The sequence below is a fragment of the Triticum dicoccoides genome, chromosome 3A (genome assembly GCF_002162155.2).
Source record: "Triticum dicoccoides isolate Atlit2015 ecotype Zavitan chromosome 3A, WEW_v2.0, whole genome shotgun sequence".
NCBI lineage: Eukaryota > Viridiplantae > Streptophyta > Magnoliopsida > Poales > Poaceae > Triticum > Triticum dicoccoides.
In genome coordinates, this window is record NC_041384.1 from 729,701,366 (window position 1) to 729,707,152 (window position 5,787).

A 5,787-nucleotide genomic window follows, 5' to 3' on the forward strand; every position below is an offset into this window, starting at 1 on the left:
TCACCAAGATCCATCTATGAGTTCATCTAGCAACGAGTGATCGGATGCATCTACATACCTTTGTAGATCGCGAGCGGAAGCGTTCAAAGAACGGGGATGAGGTAGTCGTACACGACGTGATCCAAATCACCGGAGATCCTAGCACCAAACGGACGGCACCTCCGCGTTCAACACACGTACGGTCAGCGTGACATCTCCTCCTTCTTGATCCAGCAATGGGGAAGGAGAGGTTGATGAAGATCCAGCAGCACGACGGCGTGGTGGTGGATGCAGGGTGTCACAGAAGCAGGGCTTCGCCTTATTCTACGAGAGAGAGAGAGAGGTGTAGCAGGGAAGAGGGAGGCGCCAGGACTCAGGGTGCGGCTGCCCCCCTCCTTCCCCTCATATATATAGGCTCCCCTAGGGGGGGCGCTGGCCCTAGGAGATTGGATCTCCTAGGGGGGCGGCGGCCAGGGCTGGAGTGGCCCCCAAGCCAAGGTGGGCCCCCCCCACCCCTAGGGTTTCAACCCTAGGCGCATGGGGTGGGCCTAGGGGGGCTCACCAGCCCACTATGGACTGGTTCCCCTCCCCACTTTGGCCCATGGGGCCCTCCGGGATGGGTGGTCCCACCCGGTGGACCCCCGGGACCCTTCCGGTGGTCCCGGTACAATACCGGTGACCCCGAAACTTGTCCCGGTGGCTGAAACAGCACTTCCTATATATAATTCTTTACCTCCGGACCATTCTGAAACTCCTCGTGACGTCCGAGATCTCATCCGGGACTCCGAACAACATTCGGGTTACTGCATATACATATCTTCACAACCCTAGCGTCACCGAACCTTAAGTGTGTAGACCCTACGGGTTCGGGAGACATGTAGACATGACCGAGATTGCTCTCCGGTCAATAACCAACAACGGGATCTGGATACCCATGTTGGCTCCCACATGCTCCTCGATGATCTCATCGGATGAACCACGATGTCGAGGATTCAAGTAACCCCGTATACAATTCCCTTTGTCAATCGGTATGTTACTTGCCCGAGATTCGATCGTCGGTATCCCAATACCTCGTTCAATCTCGTTACCGGCAAGTCATTTTACTCGTACCGTAATGCATGATCCTGTGACCAGACACTTGGTCACTTTGAGCTCATAATGATGATGCATTGCCGAGTGGGCCCAGTGATACCTCTCCGTCATACGGAGTGACAAATCCCAGTCTTGATCCGTGTCAACCCAACAGACACTTTTGGAGATACCCGTAGTCTACCTTTATAGTCACCCAGTTATGTTGTGACGTTTGGTATACCCAAAGCACTCCTACGGTATCCGGGAGTTACACGATCTCATGGTCTAAGGAAAGGATACTTGACATTGGAAAACTCTAGCAAACGAACTATACGATCTTGTGCTATGTTTAGGATTGGGTCTTGTCCATCACATCATTCTCCTAATGATGTGATCTCGTTATCAATGACATCCAATGTCCATAGTCAGGAAACCATGACTATCTGTTGATCAACGAGCTAGTCAACTAGAGGCTTACTAGGGACATGTTGGTGTCTATTATTCACACATGTATTACGATTACCGGATAACACAATTATAGCATGAATAAAGACAATTATCATGAACAAGGAAATATAATAATAATGCTTTTATTATTGCCTCTAGGGCATATTTCCAACAGTCTCCCACTTGCACTAGAGTCAATAATCTAGTTACATCGTGATGAATCGAACACCCATGGAATTCTGGTGTTGATCATGTTTTGCTCTAGGGAGAGGTTTAGTCAATGGATCTGCTACATTCAGGTTCGTATGTACTTTACAAATATCTATGTCTCCATCTTGAACATTTTCACGAATGGAGTTGAAGCGACGCTTGATGTGCCTTGTCTTCTTGTGAAACCTGGGCTCCTTGGCAAGTGCAATAGCTCCAGTGTTGTCACAGAAGAGTTTGATTGGCCCCGACGCATTGGGTATGACTCCTAGGTCGGTGATGAACTCCTTCACCCAAATTGCTTCATGTGCTGCCTCCGAGGCTGCCATGTACTCCGCTTCAGATGTAGATCCCGCCACGACGCTCTGCTTGCAACTGCACCAGCTTACTGCCCCACCATTCAAAATATACACGTATCCGGTTTGTGACTTAGAGTCATCCAGATCTGTGTCGAAGCTAGCGTCAACGTAACCCTTTACGACGAGCTCTTCGTCACCTCCATAAACGAGAAACATTTCCTTAGTCCTTTTCAGGTACTTCAGGATATTCTTGACCGCTGTCTAGTGTTCCTTGTCGGGATTACTTTGGTACCTTCCTACCAAACCTACGGCAAGGTTTACATCAGGTCTGGTACACAGCATGGCATACATAATAGAACATATGGCTGAGGCATAGGGGATGACACTCATCTCTTCTATATCTTCTGCCGTGGTCGGACATTGAGCTGAGCTCAATTTCATACCCTGTAACACAGGCAAGAACCCCTTCTTAGACTGATCCATATTGAACTTCTTCAATATCTTATCAAGGTATGTGCTTTGTGAAAGACCTATGAGGCGTCTCGATCTATCTCTATAGATTTTGATGCCTAATATATAAGCAGCTTTGTCGGATTTCGGGTTTCGGCGGACCCTTAAGGTTCGAACACTGGGGTGCGCACGGAGATTACGCCTTCAACCTCTCCGTCTCACAAGAATCTAAGCTACTGAAAGAAACGCGCAAGGGACACGAGATTTATACTGGTTCGGGCCACCGTTGTGGTGTAATACCCTACTCCAGTGTGCGGTTTGTGGATTGCCTCTTGGGGCTGGTAAGGATGAACACTATAAGGAAGAACAGCCTTGCGAGGGTCTGTTCTTGGCTAGGGGGATGAACTGCTGGGGGAATGCAGCCACCTATCTCTCTCTCTCTCTTCTACCAATCTCTCAATGATCGTTCCCTGGCCAACCCTCTTGCTGTGTGGGTGGCTAGTCCTATTTATAGAGGCCCTGGTCCTCTTCCCAAATATTGAGCGGGAAGGGATCCAACAATGGCGGGCTAATTTGAAGGGGGACAACTAGTACATCTATCCTGACAAAAGCAGTCTTCGCCTGCCAAAGGCTCTGGTGATGACGCCGTGCTGGGCTCCATGGTGACCTCTGTCTCGTAGTCCGTTGGCCTTGGTCTCGTTGTACCGGAACGGCAACCTTTGCCTGATGCCTCGGTACTCCGCGGATGTGCTTGTCCCCTTTGCACCAAAGAGGAAAGAAGGACACTGCGCGCGCTGGCACCCGCCTGGCGCCCTGAGTCATCATGGCTCGCGTCATGGGCACCTCGCGAGGTACCCCGCCTTGATATCTCCACCTCCCCGCGAGCCAGCCTGGCGAGGCTGCCCCTGAGGAAGTGCCGTGTCGTCCGCCTCGCGAGGCTTGGCCCCTCACGAGGGTCTTGAGTCTTGTGTTGATGAATGGGCCGTGTTGGGCCCCCACTTGAGCCACGCCGCAGGCCGCAGGCAGGCAAGTCTGGGGACCCCAGTTCCCAGAACGCTGACAGTAGCCCTCGGGCCCAAGGCGCGCTTGGACTTGGCCGCGCCGAGAGGCGAAAGGGCAAGGGCGAAGCGCCGCGGGCCCTAACAGCCTGCGGCCTTGGGCGCCGCGTGGCGGTTGATTGGACGTGGCGCCTCCACTTCCCATGACGCCTTGGTGATCGTGCGAGTTGGACGAGTCCCTGCATGCAGATCATGTTATGATTACCTGCGAACGTGGAGGCCGGCGGTTGGCCTTGGCCGGCTATAAGTATGGCACTGCGCGTGCCCTTCCAGTTCGTCACTCCTTGCTCTCTCCTTCGCCTCTGCTCTTGCTCCGTCTTGTCGTGATGGCTCCCATTTGCCGGTTCTCCGCGGCGGAGAAGGGGAAGGCTCCTCAAGAGGATCCAGACCCTCTCCCGCCGAAGAAGCGGCTCACCCTGTGCAGCCGTGACAAAGGAGATCATCGGGCGGCGGCGAGGCCCTGGGGCGAGCGGGCTTCGCCGGGGTTCCCGCTCCCCTTGTATGCCCGCATCGAGGGCCCCGGAGGTGTTGACGCTGATCCTCGCGGCCAGCACCGTCGCCGGCGTCGTCGGGTCACGAAGGCGAGGGTGGTTCCTTCCGGAGTCCACGCCGAGGGCTCCTCCCAGGAGGGCGTGCTCCACCTCGCCATTCCTCTCCAGTCCTGGATCCGCCTTCCTTCCTTCTTCGCCTCCATCGTCCCGCCAGGGGGGCCCTGGAGCTCTGGCTGCAGCACGCCGACTGCAGCGCGCTCGCGACCGAGGCGGAGATCGTGGTCGCTGCCCCGGGCGAGGTCTTCATGTCCCGCGGCTGGAGGGAGATCGCCCGGGTCTGCAGAGAGAGGGGCGTCTTTGCAGTCCACCTGGAGCACGACGGCGCGGGGGTGATGTTCTTCAAGGCCTTCGACGCGCTTGGTCGCCGGGTGGAGTGCTGCCGCAGGAGAGGTAGCCGGGACCTTTCCCTCGCGAGGGCCAGGCCCGTCGACCGCTCCCTTGGCAGAGGTGCCGAAGGGTCCAGCGACTCCGGCGGAGGCTTCATGACGCCGGAGACGAGCGACGACATCTATGAGCCCCCGAGCCGGCGTAGCTCCCGGAGCAGGGCGGGCCCGTCAGGCCGTGGCCGACCCTGATCTGGATGGAGTTGGTGCCGGTGCCTGATGGCCCACTGTTGATGATGGCGTCTCCTGCTGTAGCTCGTGTAGTTAGCGTCCCTTAGGATCCGTTCCCTGCGAGGAACCAGAATGCGCCCCGTGGGGGCTTGTAAGGTGTCTGTAATCCCCTTTTGTCGATATGTATGACCCTTTACCATGGATCCGTGCGAGTTGCTAATTCCGTCATAGTTCGGTCCTCCCTTTTGCACCTCGCGAGGGCTTTGGTGCTCTGCGTCGACAGGACCCAGTCCCAAGGCGGCGTCAGCCATCGCTGGTATGCCAGGTCGCGATGCCATGGTCAAGGCCAGGAGGTGAGTGACCCGGAGTCCGGTAAGAGCCCCTGAGTCGCGATGCTCAGGAGGTCCCCTTTGGTGCCCAAGCAGCCATCACTCGGTGAGAAAGGGATGCAACGTTGCTAGCACGGAATCGCTTTAAGTGCGGGGGTAGTGCCACGGTAGCCAGTGCTTGCAGCGGTGACTTATCTTAGGAGTCAGGGATCGTTCCTGGTTTGCCTTCTGGTTCGCACGCTGGAGGTGCGGAACCGCCCGGCGAGGTCCTCGCGAGTCCCCCCTTCTCCCTCGCCTCTGCTCCCCTTTCTGCTCTACGTCCTCGGGTCCCGGCCCTCGAGCTGGTCTCGACCGTCGCTGGTATGCCAGGTCGCGATGCCGTGGACAAGGCCAGAGGGTGAGGGTTGTTGAGCCAGTAAGAGCCCTGAGTCGCGATGCTCAGGCGCCCCCCCTTTAACGTGCAAGCAGTTCACGCGGGCGAGGGTGAAGGGAACCTCGCGAGGGCCCTAGCTGGCGCAGTTCTCTCCAAGGTTCCTGCGGGGTCAACACAGAAAGGAGATGATGCTGCCATAAGGGCCATTAGTCGATCGTTAGTCAATCAGGAGCTTGCGGGTTGGAGTAGGTGAGGTGTATTTGGGCACCCGTGAGCCAGCGCGGGACTCACGAGGCCCTACCCCTGGGCGGGTTGCGCCCGGCACTAGGCCATGTCTTGAAATGTGTCCCTGCAAAATTTGGTTACATGCCGGTACTCTACGTCCTCGGGTCCCGGCCCTCGAGCTTGTCTCGACCGTCGCTGGTATGCCAGGTCGCGATGCCGTGGACAAGACCAGAGGGTGAGGGCT